Source organism: Chlamydotis macqueenii, chromosome 3 (assembly GCF_036417535.1).
Source record: "Chlamydotis macqueenii isolate bChlMac1 chromosome 3, bChlMac1.mat, whole genome shotgun sequence".
In the NCBI taxonomy this organism is placed as follows: domain Eukaryota; kingdom Metazoa; phylum Chordata; class Aves; order Otidiformes; family Otididae; genus Chlamydotis; species Chlamydotis macqueenii.
The window spans coordinates 14,748,797-14,764,767 of NC_141558.1; positions in this window are offsets into that span (position 1 = coordinate 14,748,797).

Below are 15,971 nucleotides of genomic sequence, written 5' to 3' on the forward strand. Positions count from 1 at the left end.
CTCCGCCCCCCCAGAAAAACCCAAACTCAAAACAAAACAAAAACCCCAAAAGTCCCAAAATAAACCAACAATAAACAGAGGACAGTGCAAGCAGGGCTCAGTCCCGGAGCTGTAGCTTCTGCAGGGCAATGCCAAGGGGCTGGCTGTGTCTTCCCTCCCCCTTACCCACAGCAGCAGAGGACAGAGTCAGAAATGGGAGAAGGGTTGTTTTTGGGGCGAGGACCTGGGAGTTTGGATGATACTTGTTTTCAAGGAGTCGGGAGAAATGAGCATGCTAATAATGAAATGACCCTGATAGAGAAGGTTATCCCGGAGGTGCCTCTGGACAGAGAAACGCCTCTGTATAGAGTTTCAAAGAGGCTATAGGGATTCTCCTGTGAGGGGCTGGTCTTGACCAGGGAGTCTTCAGAAACAGCTGTGGTGAGGGGTAGGTCTTCCTCCACAGCATTGCACCTGCCTCGTGTCTTGTCCTTCACACCAGGAGCTCTACGTGCCCCGTTATGCAGCTGTAAGATAAATACCACCGAGAAAGGATTGTCGTGATCTGAAGTTTGGCATTGAGAAGATGAGCCTCTGGCAACAGAGACTGCTGGGATTTGACCCAGTGAACGTCCCTTGGGTAGCAGGGAAGGACACAGAACCAGTGATCTGCCACAACCTGTCGGATGACCTGCAGACCCAGTCTTTGCTATCCACCGTAAAATGAAAAGGTGTTTTCCTTCCTTTCCTCAGTTATTCCCATCACCTCTGAATACTCTGTAACTTTTCAATACCATTTTTAGAAATGGGATGAGCAGTGCCGGATACTGAATCATTGCAAATAAGGACAAGCCATAAAGTTATGCAATACGTTCTCCAGTCTCACATCCTGTGATCCAAATCAAACATTCTTTTCTTAGTAGATGGCTTTTTACACAATTTCTCCCTTCCTCTCCCCCTGCATACTCCTTCTGACTATGACAAAGCATGAGAGACCTAGGCTGTTGCATCAACCTTTGTTCTCTAGACCAATGTTTTCTGTTTAACTTTCTTAGTTACCCAGCATCAGCTGCAGCCACAGTCCCTAGCAACTCTGGAAAGGCTACATAGAGCCTCCAAGCCCAACAGGAGAAAGGAGTGAAAGGAGGAAGGGGTGAAAAATCTAGTCCATTCTAAGCCTCTAGTTGGAAACTCTTGATTTTTAATAGAATCTGATGAAGTGGTTCAGAGTGGAATGGGATACACCTGCCATAGAGAAAAATATTCAAGTCTGGAATAAAAAGGTTATAAATTTCACTTTCTAGATTTAATTCTACCCTAAAATACATGGAGGGATACATGTCATATGACTGGGGATGACAGAGGTATTTATCCATGGGATCAATTTCTCTCTTCCAGTGTATTTTAATAATTTTACTTTCCTTTTCTATGGGATCTTTCCCCAAACGTAACACTTTGTAAACACTGCTTCTGCTCTCAGATACATCAATGAAACTATTGCCATTTCAGTCCAATGTTAAAGGAATAAGCTCTGAATGAACAAATCTTTGTATGCCTCATAGAGACGTTAGGTGTACATAATCTGTGCCTGATTTTACTGATGTAAGTCAGCTGAAACTGCAGAGCAAGGTCAGCATATAACATGTGAGATGTTAAAAGGAATCAGGTCCTAAAAGTCAGATCAAAGTCTGAAGAGGGAGTCAGCAGTAAAGTTTTGTCTAACTGCTGCCTGTGTTGCATAGCTGGGGTCTTTATGTAGGAGGCATTGACCAAATGAGAAGAGGTGCTTGACTTGAAACACATTGGCCAGAATGTCTGAGCTAAAGGGATGCTGTTGGCTGGTCCAAGCCTAAATGTCGTGTTCACAGTACTCAGAGACTCTTGTTTGAAATAAACTGTGTGAGTAGTGGCAGGTATTATTTCACTATATTTTTTTCGTTCAATTGAGTGAGAGAAATTTTCTGAATATGAAATATGAACCAGTTATTGAATCAATGGTACCAAAGAAGTACCCAGCAGACTGGCATATGATAAAACTACCATGATCTCCCCATGACCTTTCTGAAGATACTGATACATGTCAGAATGAAGGTTGTCTTCTTTCCACCAAGTGAGCTGGGGAGGATTCCTTTTAGGATTGTTTACTGACTGTCTTTTCATCTCTGGACTTCATTGTCCTCATCTGTTTTGTCTGGAAACTGTCATCTAGAGAGACAATCCCATTAGAAGTTTCTTTATCTTTTAAGTGGACTCTGCAATTATCCACCTCTTTGATGACCGTGTCCATTACTATAGTGCTGAGTTCCCTCTCTGGAATGGCTCTTCCTGCGGGAAATGCAAGTGGGGGGGTGGTTTCCTTGGAGCCTTATTTTCCCTTTTCCCATTCTTCAGTGTCCCAGGAGTGTCTGTGGAGAAGGCCTTCAATTTTCATGCTTTGGAAAGTATCCGCCGAGCTCTTGCCTTTTCTGTATCTAAGGTTTATCTGCAGGTAAACAGCAATAACAGATGTCAAAATTGGAGTTTTCTGTGTCAGGGACTAAGAAAAAAAATATTAAATAAAAAGACATCCAATTGTATTACAAACCTAACCTTATGCAAAGAAAAGTATCTCTTCTGTAACTCTGACTTTCAATATGTTTTATCTTTTAGCATCTACTTCTGTGTATATGGACTCTGTGTGGACAGGAGCCAACCCTCCCCCCCAAGCCAATAGCAGTCTTTCTTCCATTGATGTCAATGAGCTGAGATCAGAGCACAAGTCTTGTGAGTGATCAAAGACAGTTCTACATAAAAAAGACTTCCTTTTCCAGGTCAGACTGTTCCTTGTCCCTTTGCAGAAAATATATTATCAGCATACAAACACAAGCCAGAACAAAAAAGGGTAATAATTTTTGAAGTGATAAAATAAAGACCTTTGTTTTACTTTTTGCTGATTTACAAAGGGCAGGGCTGAGCCTATTGGGAACATTAAACAACTATTAAGTGTTGAGAACTGTCATATTGAGAGGACAGTCTCGTTCCAGCAAAATTAATCCAAATAGCTAGCTCCAAATATGCTTGCAAGTATCTCGCCACCAGTTGTCAAGGCTGGATCCCCATGCCAACTTGGATATGTTTTTCTACTTTTTAGAATCTTTTTTTTTTTTTTTTAATCATTTACACTAGAACTTTAGTATGTTACTAAGGAAGGCTAAGCAAAATGATAGGTCATGGGACTGTAAAGGGACAAGTCTTTTCTCCATGCATCAAAAAGAGCAATTCAAAGACACGGAGACAAGCATCTGTTATTTTAAAATAAGTGTGATTTTGACTTTTGGTATGTGAGTCCATTTTTTATTAAAGGAGCTGCTGTCAAGAGGTAACTTGACAAGAAATGTATCCATTTGCATGAACTGCACATGTGGGCCTTACATGCATGTGCAATATGGATACAACAAAGTGTGTAAGGGTAAATACCTAAGTGCCATATCTATAGTCAGAATCAAGCCTTAGGCTTCATTCTTCACTCAAACAATGAAAAAAAAATGTTATTGAATAACTCAGTGCAAGATTTACAGCTGACTACAGTGCAATAAAAAAAAAAAAACACCACTCCACAAAGTAATTTATGTACAGAAGCCAGTTAAATGAGGTAGAGAGAAGCAGGTCCAACGTTTCTGCAAGCTGCCTTCATGTTATATTGTACAGAAACTGTAAAGAAAAAAAAGCTGTTAGCTGAAGTGTTGTGAGGTTTGGCATCATATGTTTATTCTTCTGGGACCTAGGAAGTGTCTTAATTGTCTGCAGGACAAATCTCTGCGTATGGGAGAGTGTTTTGCCTAGGAGGCAAAGCAGTCCTTGGCTCAGTCGTCAGTGATCTTTGTGTCTGGTTCTGGATCCCAGTAATGTATTAGATTTTTCAAAGTGATAGTATTACATACCCAAGTTTTAGCTGTGGCTATGACCACAGTATGTTCCCAGCCTAACCATTCCTTGTAGTTTAGAAATCTTCATCTGTGTGTCAGGTGCGGTGCTGATGGATCTCAGATAGCATGAGCAAAAGCAACTTGACCTTCTAAATCACAACACTGCCCTCCAAATCAGACTGTCAAGACTGTGGGCTGTTGGCTACCCCAGTCAGACCTTACATTTCTCTGTTACCACTAGCTCTCATTCTGGCACCATTCCCAGAAGCTAAAAAGTGGTTGTGTTATGTATATCCATATCAATGTTATCCCTCACTAATTGGAATAAATCTTATGTGGTGGAATGCTCTTCTGAACAGCCTCCTCTTTTACCCTTATGAAATTATATGAGGAAAAGCACTCTCTCACTGGTCAGATGTAAGTGGCATGTCTTTTATATTTGCAGCCTTTTAAGTTATACTAGTATTGCTAAGAGAAGCCAAAGGGTGGGCTTATTTCTTTTGTAACGGACCAGGTAAGTAGAGCACACCCATGGGTATAAGATCAGGAAGAGAAGTGCTATGTTTGCACATTCCAGGGAAACCCATATATGCAAGAGAAACTATGAAATATTATGACTAGTTATTCTTAACCTTTTGGGATTGAACACACTCAGGCCACTTGCCATTAAGGTCTCTTTTCATTTAGGGAGGTATAACATACGTTTTTCACTTTAGGAATAAGTTGCCTTGGGAAGTTATTTTCCCGACAACTACATAACCTGAACCAGATCCCTCTTAGGCAGGTTCTGCTACCTCAGTTGCACCCATCAGTGTGATGCCGGTGGAGGCGAAAGTGAGATGGAAACATGACAACTGGATGTGCTTCTAGGAGTTGTTCTCCAAAAACTCATTGCAATCTTGTGTTGCCAGCTTTTTGGGTAGCATTGAAAAATGAGCAGGTTCCCAAAGAAGAGCTATAAAGAAACACCACCCCCATAATTCACAAAGCACATTCACAAAGTGTGTCTTGATGTACACAAGAAACTCCCATTAGCTAAACTTGGATCCCATTCTTCACTCAGAAACATCTTTATTTACTTAAAAATGTATGCTGATATAGTTTACCCAGTTGCATTCACAGATGTTAAGGGCATAAACCATCTTATGACCATTTCTGACTCTTCAGTGTGGGTCATTAGCCTACTTGGAATTGATTCCTGTTGAACAAGAACAGAACTTGAGAAGGACTAGACAAGAAAGACATCCAGCTTTATCACAATGAATGGTAAATTATTGCAGTAGTTGCCTATCCTGAATATAACTGAAGTTATGCATCTTCAGCTTTCCATGAGATTTCCTTGTATATTTTTCTACCAGAGTGAAAACTCCCCTACTGGACAGTGTCTGTTCCACATGAAAGCACTTACAAACCATAACCAAGTTATTCCTTAGCTTTTTACTGTAAAACACTAAATCTAAAAAGACTTACCCTGTGAAGTCACTTAATTTTACAGCCTTTTTTTTTTTTTGCATTCATATTCTTGCAGTTCTTCTCTGAACTACCACCAATTTGCCAACATCCTTCTTGAGCTGCTGACATCAGGACTGACGTTATTCCAATAGCTTTTTCCAATGTCAAATGCAGAAATAATACAACCTTTTAAATCCCCTTTGATGTTTTCCTCCATGCACAGAAAAAGGTTGCATTAGCCCTTTTGGCAACGTGATTTCAGAGGGCTCTGGGGCTCAGCTAGTTGTTTGCCAGGACCCCCACTTCATTTTTCAGTCTCAGCTTCCCGAAGGAGAACCTTTGTTATGTGAGTAAGGTGTAAGGTATTTGTTCTTAATCCGTTGTTCCAGATCCTCTATGTTGTGTTACATGTGAAACACCTGATATTTCTTTTGCACCTGCTCTTCAAACAATGCTGTGAAGGCATTGCCCACTTCTACCCACTTCCAAATTTTGGCTTATTGAAAAATTTTATTAGCAAAGGCACTACTTTCTCCCGCATTGCCAATAAAGTTATGAATAAGCAGAAGTCTGATAAGCAGCCCCTGCAGAACCTGCTCTCTGATAGCCCCGTGTTACATTAGGCTGTTAGATCTAGTGCTAGCCAGCTGTAAAGCACTTTGGTTGGCCAGGTGTGTTCATTGTATTAGTTCTGATTTCTGTCAGAATCTCCTGTGATACTGTATGGTAAATGCATCCAAAGTCAAAGTATACAAATATTACCGCAATTGCTTTTATCCACCAAATTTGTACTCTTATAAAAACAGCACATTAATTTGATAAGATCTTTCTTCCATTAATCTGTGTTGATTGCCATTAATTAAATTGCACTGTTTTAATACTTTATTAATTGACTTTCCTATCAGCAACTCCATCACTCTGCCTGGAATAGACATCAAACTGACAGGCCTGTAATTACCTGGTTGCCCTATTTTGTCTGCAGAAATATTGGCAAAATATAGCTTTTTTCCAGTCCTTCCTCAGAAGGATGTTGGGTTTAGCCAGTGTGCACATCTTTCTTAAGCATGGCTTTTTGAAAATCTAATGACATTTTTCTGAGTTGCTGTAAATTCACATTTTTGTTGTTTTAAATTTTCTCCTCCAGGCTGGCTGATACATCTCTTCATTTTTTTTTTTCAACTTTGTGGAACAGGATCTTTTAAGGCAAGAAGTATAAATTTTACTGGTTGGGACTATATCCTGCTTACATGTCAAACACGTAAAATGCATTTTTAGAGTACATAAAACACAAAACCAAATCATTATCACTTCCACCTAAGCAAACTCTAAAATTTGTGATTAATATTTCCCTGTCAGGATGAGGTCTAATGTAGAAGTTTCCCATGCCAGACACAGCTCTTTTTGAGTCAGGAAGTTGTTTTGTGTGTTTTTTCTTGAAAATCCAAGAATGCTTTAGTACTTGCATCATGAGACATCCCTTTGCTCTCCCTTCAGATTTATCTTGCCAAGACTGAAAGTGCCATATATAGTGAAAGGCTTTTAAAAGGCTAATTGAGAAGGTCACCCTACACGCAGAGGTAAGGCTGGTTAGATGAGCCAACTCTGGGTTGTTTGGAACACTTCATGCTGTACTGTGTTACCACGCTGCTGGCGCTGAAGACTGAAGTCTGTGAGAGCACTAAAACCGGAGAGTTTTCCTTGAGTACTGGCCTGGACTTCATCAGACCGTATTAGCCAGGGAGAGTTACCGTCTGTCATGATTCTGGCTCAGCACTGTGCTGCTACTGCCCAGGTGTGTCCTAGCTTTCAAACTATAAGCGTCAGATCTGCTGTAATCTGGAGAAAAAAAAAAAAAAAGAAAAAAAAGAATCAGATCATTTCATTGTCCTTCTGCATCTGTGCTCTGGCTGCAGGTAGCAGAGATCTCTTTCAGGTCCCGTGGAGCATGAAGAGCAGCAGCTCTGCAGGCACCAGCCTGTGCCTCTTTGTTTGCAAAGTGCTTCCTGTTTGGATTTCCATGAGCATTTTTTTACCCTCCATTTGCTTAAGTGATGACATCAACCGGACAAAAAGGTAAATTATCTTACTTGGAAAAATCCTTTCTCCTCTTCGAGCACAGGAGTTTTGTAGGTACACTAAAAACATAACAGTGACCATACAACGTCAGGGCAGCGGTCCATCTTGTGCATCTGACACAGGGCAATAGCAAATGTCTGTGGGAGAGGACAAGAACAGTGCAAGCGTACAATGACACACCCTCATGGCAGTCTCTCAGGCCTCTCTCCCTGTGATTTGCAGACTATTTGCTCACTGAGCCAGCAGCAGTGCCTTTCTATTTGATATCCATCAGCGGATTTTTCTTCAGCGAATTCTTCTGATTTGCTTTTGAGCCCTCATGCGCTCTTAGCAACCGCAGCATCCTGTGGCCAAGCATTCCATAACTTAATTGTATATATGAAAAAGTAACTCTTTGTTTGAACTTGTGTCATTCAAGCCTCCTAATTTCATTTGATACCCTCCCTTTACTGTGTTAGAGGAGACAGCAAACAATAATTCTGTACTTGCTTTCTCCCTGCCATTCATTATTTTATAGACCCTGTATTATATCCCATCTCTTTTCCCAGCTGAAGAGTCTCAGTCTAGTTAATAATTTCTTTTATAAAAGATCTCATTTCACTGTTCCTTTTGTGCTTCTGCTATATCCTTTGGGATGGGAAACCAGAATCCCCCTCAATATTCAAGATATAGCAGCAGTGTGGATTAATAGTGACATACTATTGTCTTATGGTTTTTCTGTATTTCTTTTAATAGTTGTTGATACTGACTTGCTTTTTTGACCATTGCTAATTGCTGTGCTGAATGTGACAGTCTGTGACTGTGCCTGTATTCATGAGTCCAGGATTTCTGTGTCCCCTCAGTGATTAAGACCAGATCAGAGCCTATGTCTGGGTCATGCAGTTAAGGTTATTTTTCCCCTTTGTGAACTGCTTTGCATTTATCAACATTGCATTTCCTCTGCCATTTTATTATCCAGTCATTCTGTGGCATACGGCCCCTCTGCAGCTCCTCAGAGTCAGCTTTCATTTTTATTACTCCACATGAGCAAACATTGCAGACGCATTACCTGCTCCCATTTCCTGATTGTTTTGAATGTGGCCTACAGGACAACGTCTGTACTGGGTGTTTGGTGTCCAGAGCAGCTGGCACCACAGAGTAATGCCAGAGCCAGCCTCCAAGGCAACATATGGATGCAGTCCGTGAAAAGGGGCCAGACTGGAAAGAGAGACCTCAGCCTTCTTACAAGCTTTTTGGAGCTTCAGAGATAGCCTTGGCTCCTTTTCTTCTTGAAAATGAAGCATGTAAGTGAGCCATCTAAGTTGAAATCAGAGTCACAATAGACTCCAGTGTCCATCAATGTATCTTCCTAAGGACAAGTTAAATCCTAGGTGAGCTAAAATGAAGTTTTCTATCTCTTTCTGTCAACCATAGGAGAAAATTCTTCTTTCTTAAGTGTTCCATTTGAGTATCTCCAGTGAGGGGGGATAAATCCAGACTTTGGTTTGTAGGCTTTTTTTTTTGGTGAATTGTAGACTCTGCAATTTTACAAGCACAGGGGAAGCAGAGTTATACGGTATCACCTAGGCTGGAACACTGGCTATTTGAAGCATGTTATAGCTGATCTATAATTCATATGCTTATTTTGACAGGCTGGCTCTTGTTAGTTTTCAATGGGTGTGGGAGGAAATAGCAGTGCATAAAACTTGCACATTACTAATACCATTGCCATATAAAACAAATATTTGACTAGGAAGTTTCAGAAATGATTCAGTGCTCTTGCTACAGAATATCCTACAGGAATTTTTTATAGTAACAGAATTAATGAAAAGCAAATCCTATTTCTCCACCATGTGCATAGGGTGGTCCCAGTGCCGCAGAGCGGATGTGATACTCTATCTCAGGGACAGAAAAAGCAGCCTCTCCAGACTGCTGGCCCCCTGGGTGACTGAAGCTTGCTTTGAAAGGAGTCCTTGAGCTGAGAGGTTGCTATATGCTTTTTATGTGACTGCACCAGATCGTGTGTGGGTGCAGCAGACAGGGGCTAAAAGGCCTGAGCTGCAATACAGAAGCGATTGAAAAGCCACTCTGTTGTTGCCGCTCTACCGACTGCAAAGGAAAACTCTCTTCCCACCCCTACAGACTATTCTAACCACATCCTTTGAAGGTACTGAAGTTATTTCACTCACTTAGCCCACAGTTTTCTCAACATTAAGTCATAACTTGAAAGCTACAGAGTGAGGAGATAATTATTACGTCAGTAACAACATTTCATTCAGACACTGTCATAAGCAGAGGATTTCTAGGTGCTGAAAATGTGATATGACCACCAAACAAAGAAGCCAAAATATCACAGTAAAAATAACCAGCTTCATACCATGGCTTTTTAGTTCACTGGGAACAATTTGCAGGAAGTTTGGTCTCAGATCTCTTTCATATCTGAAGTATGACTGTTCCACCGTGCCGTGCTCTATGAGTACAGTTAGGATCAGCCTGGAAACAGTGTGGAGCAGATATTGTGTCTTCTTGTGTCTCGTGCCTATTTTATCACAAAATATCTTTGACCTTTCTCAGTTTATGTCTCAGATCCCTATTGAAAAATGGGGAAAACGCGCTTCATTTGCTTCTGGAGAACCATGGTTGTTTCAGATGCAACAGTTAAAAGGGGACACATTGATTTGTGAAACTGAGACAAAATCGACGCATCCCTGGCACCACTTTGGCAACCCCTGCTATGCACAGTGACACAGTATTATCTGTGAACTTCAACAGCTTGGCCAAGGAAAACTTCCAGTTTTTCAATTTTCAGTAACTTTTAAAATGTTGATGAGTGTATAGTAGGTTTTTCATACTGGAAAATCCACCTCAGTCTGGAGAATCCCCTTTATCTTTTTGAAATAGGAAAAAGCCTGTGTCTCATATCTATGCTTTGTTCCTAGAATCATTTTTAGATTGAAATGTAGTATACTACTATTTTTTACTTGCATCTATTTTAATGATCACATATATATGATACTGCAACAGGTGTGGTTATTTATACACATGGAAAAAGATGTTAGATCTGCAAGTTGTTCAAGATCTTAAAATAACTTGTGTACTACAGGAATCCTTTCTGTTAACCTTAGAAAAGGGTGGAGGTGTGGGGAGGAAATGAACATAAAGTCATTTTATTTCAGTCTCACAAGGCATGAATGAATAACTGTTGTCATCTAATCTTTCGATGTGGGTCCCCTCTCTGCTACTTACAGGCATTTCATGTTACTTATTTTCCTGGCTTCCTCAGCTAGGATGGACAAAGGAATATTGAACTGAGAAATTTTATGTTTTCAGAGTGCAATGGAATTGAGAATTGTATTTTTTTTTCCAGGTTTTAGGTGTGTGAAAATTAATGGAAACGATCCTAAGACTGAAGTAAAGAGCTGTCCCTTAAACTCAAAAGCTTGTAACATCCTGCAGCGGTGATGCAACAGTTCTCAAGACTGACTGAGTAGCCAAGTGTAATTCTGATCCCTCTACTTTGCCAGGCTGTGACACTGGCAGATTTCCAGAATAAGCCAATTTCAGAACTGTGGAGCCTCCAAATATGATCTTCTGTCAGTCACAGAGATTTCAGCTCCAGGAAAGGAAAGATTGATCTGGCAGATTATAATCACTATTGTACGAGACAGTGAAAGAAGTGATCTTTCCTATAGCGGGATGCCAGCTACCCTGGGACTAGTCATCACCTTGAACTGTGCTGGGAAGCGGAGGTGACTTAGCTCAAGTATCACTATGTCTCATCCTGCTCTTGTGATGCAAACTACTGTTTTTTCAATAGGTGCTACAGCGGCAACTCCCAACCTGTGCTGAAACAATCAAAATACTTCAGAGTTTCCAGAGCCATCCCCGTTCTGGGCTTTCTCTTCCCTAAAAAAAAAAAAAAGAAATAAACAGTGAAGCTGAAGCTCACACCTGATTTTCAGGCTCTTGCTGCAGGACAGATCAGCCATCCCTAGACCAGTTCTTGGGGAATGCAATACGCTCCCCGTCCCACTGTGGGGTAACAGCTATGCACCTCCATGGCTCAGCTTGGGCAACATGCCTCAGTAATGGAGGTTTCAACTGGCAAAGCTGTGGTCAGAAGGAAAGTTTTTAACTGAGAGTTGCAGTAGCACCTTGCAGTTCCCATGGAATTTCCATCAAGGCCAGGTTAGACAGGGCTCTGAGCAACCTGATCTGGTTGAAGATGTCCCTGCTCCTTGCAGGGGGGTTGGACTAGATGGCCTTTAAAGGTCCCTTCGAACCCTAACTGTTCTATGATTCCATGATCTTGTGTAGCATCCAGTGCCAGCATGCAGAGAAAGGGGAGTTCTGGCAAAGGCTGGTCATAAATTACCAAGGGAAGTTCCTCAATGCAAGGTGGGACCCAGCACCAGAAAGGCTCCGTGAAATCAGATAACTCTGATAAACGTACTGGCGGTAATAAACAGATAGAACTGAATGTATTTGCCCCCAAAAACCTAAAAGACTGTGTTATTTAGGTAGAGTGATCTTCATAACCTTTTTCTAACCTGACTAATCAACACCCAAATTCTCTTTCCTTTCTAATCCTAGAAAGTCATATAAAGGAATATACCACGGCTGTGACAAACCTAGATCTCTGAGGTGGTCCTGATAATGGAATACTTGGTTAGGCATGAGCTTTTTGGTGAATTTTATGGCTTCTGCCAACACGTTAAGAAGATTAGTATTTCTGCTAAGGGCTCAAAACATTAAGAGAAAACTAAAAAGAGAGCAAGTTCTTTCAAGAGAATAAAGCTGATGCTGTGGGCAATTGGAATGAGCTCTATCAGCTTTCAGAGATTAAACAGGAAAAACTGCAATGAAGATTTACCAATGAAAACTCTTTGTCATTAGAGATCACTTTTTTTTGCCATCACAATAAAATTAATTTTAAAAATGAAACTATATGTGTGTTTGCTTAGGAGTAGGAACAAACAACTATTTTTCCACCTACCGCTCAGCTGCTGCCTTATATAATGAATGACTACTCTTTTTTCACATTTTTTGTGTCTTATCTAAGTGAAAAAAAATGAAAGGACAATATTAATTCAGAGAAACAGCTGCCCATCTTGATACCTGTAATTATCTGTTACAACTTAATATTATGGATAAAATTGCAATAGTTTGGCATTCAGTAGTTCCTTATTACAGTTACGAGCAAAGTTAGTTGACTAACTGTTGTTAAGGTTGACTAATTGTGTTAGTCAAGAGGAACGTTGTTTTTTGTTGTTTATAACCTTATCAGACTCCAATAAACTGAATCGAAAATACCCCTGCCAGACATCTGTCTCAGCCTCTTTTTATGTGTTTCCTTTTGGAAAAATTCATCTGAAATGGTGTTTTGGGAAAAAAAAAAAAAAAAAACAACTAAAAAAACAACGGAGTCTGTGTTTGGCCTCATGTGTGTCATTGGCAGGCTCTTTCAGCCCTGTGCTTAAACAGCAAAAGCTAGAGGAAAAGAGAGGGGATTTTTTTGTCCTACTGACAGATAAGTGTTTTTGATGGTCCCATGAAAAAAACCTACCTGGTCAAATCATTAGCCTCCTTCTGCCAAAATATTCTCCTTTTGCGCATGCTTAGTAGAGATGAGACCTAAGTTCAGTGAAGAGGCCTCTACAATGACCACGTTCTGCCAAGGGCTACTGAGGCTAAACAGCAATTTTTGTGCATTACAAGGGATTCTATAGAAATGCCAGACAGGAACCAGTCCAGCTCCTTCTCCCTTCTACAGTCATTCTACATTACTAGATGGGTATAAAATGACAGAATAGGTGCATATTTCTCTTGCTTTAATGAAACGCTGAAGTTACTGAGCCATTGGTCTTCCTCTGCATATTTCTCAACCTTTCTTGCATTCGGGGTTTCCTGGTGGCTTGGCTTCAAGAGAAAGTCGAGGATGAGCCTGTGTTGTGTATGACCTGGGCATGGCCTGTCCTGCCCTGTGGAGCCTTTGGGTCTGCATGTGTTCAGACTGAATGCAGGTCCCCCGCTTCCCCAGTATGCATCTAGACCAGTAGACTGCTACAGAAACCATAACGAATAGCACCATTTCTATGGCTGTCTAAGAACTTGTTTGAAGTAAAGCCTGAAAGATGTAAAGCTTACTGAGTTACCCAGACATACCTGATGTTCCTCTAGCTCCAGTGACCACGCGCCAGAGTGAGGGTGGGTGAGAGTTCCTGTTTGATTGCTCTGGACAGCTTCCTTCAGCGTGTTGTGTTTTCTGGGTCAGCTTTAGGAGATGCAAAACTCTTCTTATTGCCTCTGTTTACCCGAATCACTTGATTGGAGAAAAGGATCAAACTTAGACATTATTAAATGTCCCTGCATCAGTTGCCAGATAGTAGTATTGCAGAATCTCTCAGGAGCCTTATGTAGATAAGCTCTGTAATTATTATCTATGGGGAGAGAACCACAAAAAAGTTAAAATGTGATTAGTGTATATTTTATACAAAGTACAGATTTAAGGTGATTTGCTAATAAAACTGGAGTCCTTACTTTGAACAAAAGAGCTAAAAAAAATTAATCTGTACAGCTGGCATTCTGTACAAAATGGAATTGCTGAGGGAAGAAAAAGCTAAAAACTAGTAGAACTAATATTAAAATTACTAATATATATATATGATAAAACAGTACTCTTAGAAGATTTATCTCTTGGGAATTTTGGTGAGTAGCACAGTTGTCAACTAGGGTGACTAGCCTGGCTTACAGTGAACAATGTTCAACTTCTTGCTCTTAAAGAAGAGGTCACTGTTTCAGTGACAAAGAAACTGTACTATGTAATAAATATTCAAAATATTGATTGTGTTTACCAGCAGGTAGGAGAAAATAGTACATGTAGCAGTTAGATACAAAATGGCCCCTTCAAATTATAATTACCTCTCTCTCTCAAATTAAAGGGTCAGGTACCAGAATACATGCTGGGAAAAGTTTGGATGAAAGATCAAATCTAGGGCAAATTGACCAATAATAGCAAGGAACTTGCAGTGAAAATTGCAGTGCTTTAACAACTTGCAGGATACTTGGGGAATAAGGTAAATATTCTGAGAGGGTGGGTTTTTTTAGGAGAGAATAAAAGCGATTTTGAAAGTTAAATCTCTCAGCTTTCTTATTACATCGTGTTTACATAATCATATCCAGATGCTTTAGGCAATAGTCGCTTCCTGTGCTTACAGTGTGCTGTTGTCTCATCATTTCTTTATTAATCTTTGTGAGGATTAGCAAAACAAACAAGATAACTGTGAAGCTGAAAACAATTTCATGCTATTTCCTATGAGAAATTATTTTCCAAGGAGCAGTGTTATCTTTTTACATATCCTAGATTTCCTCACAAAATGTCTTGAGTAATTTTTGCTATAGGTATACTTTCAGCGTTGGAGGAAGCAAGGCTCTGGACTCCTCTCTCCTCCTTGTCACATATCGGTAGGATTCTGCACGCTCATGGCTCGTTGCAGGAGCACAGCATCATCTTTTTTTTAAGTTTTTCATCCAGCCTTTTTGTGTAAGACCATGCACACCTATAGTGGCCTATAAACAACAGCACCTTTCATGTTATTGTCTAGCTAAGAATAGACTATGCACTTACTGTAATTTGACATTTACCAAGCAGTTATTTCCTCTGCATGTCAGCAGAATAAAATATACCTAAATAAAATATCTTCTATACACCAAAAATAGCACTCTATAATCATCCCGGCACACAGTACGGAGTTATTGTGCAATGACAGCACACCTTGTTGAGTGATAGTGCGGGGCTGTTGCCCTTTGCCTAGCAACATACCAAAGCATGGGATCAGAGTCTACACCCTGTCTTATTGCTCAATTAGAATCTGGCAAACGTCCCTTGATATTACCCTGGCCTGTATCCACATATTTTACTCACATATGTAACTTCACATTGATGTTGTGAAGGGTAGACCTGGTTACATGACTGCAGGGTCTGGAGCTGTTTGTGTCTCGGATTCTCTTGCAGGAATCAGAGCCGTGGAAGGAGAGAGGCTTTCCCGGCTAACGTGGCACAGGTAGCATTTAACAGGAAGTCATGCTCCTGAAAGTCTTAACCATTGAAAAAGCCAAATAAATTGAGTTGAGTATTGCCATGGAAGAGTTGCAAAGTAAGGAAGAAGTTAAAATAACCCCTGCAATCTCCTTGACAAAGTATTCCATGTATTACATATAAAAATTATATTTAAAATGGAAAATATGTATTCACAAGCATAGTAATTAAATATCTAGAAAATCCCAGGGGTTTTGTTTTATTTTAGGTGTATTTTAAGTGCGTATGTAAATGAAAGCCAGTGGTTTTAAGGTGTTGTTATCCCAAGACTCTCATTATTCAGGATTGGGTTGGTCACTTAGAGTCTGAGGGAGAAGGGGTCCCTGCCTTGTTTTGTTTGGGTCAGAGGAGCCACCGCTTTGAATTCAACCTCTGTGTTAGACACGCTGCTACTGGGAACTTCCTCTGCTTAAAGAGCAATTCAATTGCAAAGTATGTCTCATTTTCAGGAAAGAATAGCTGCACAGAGCAAGGAATGGTAA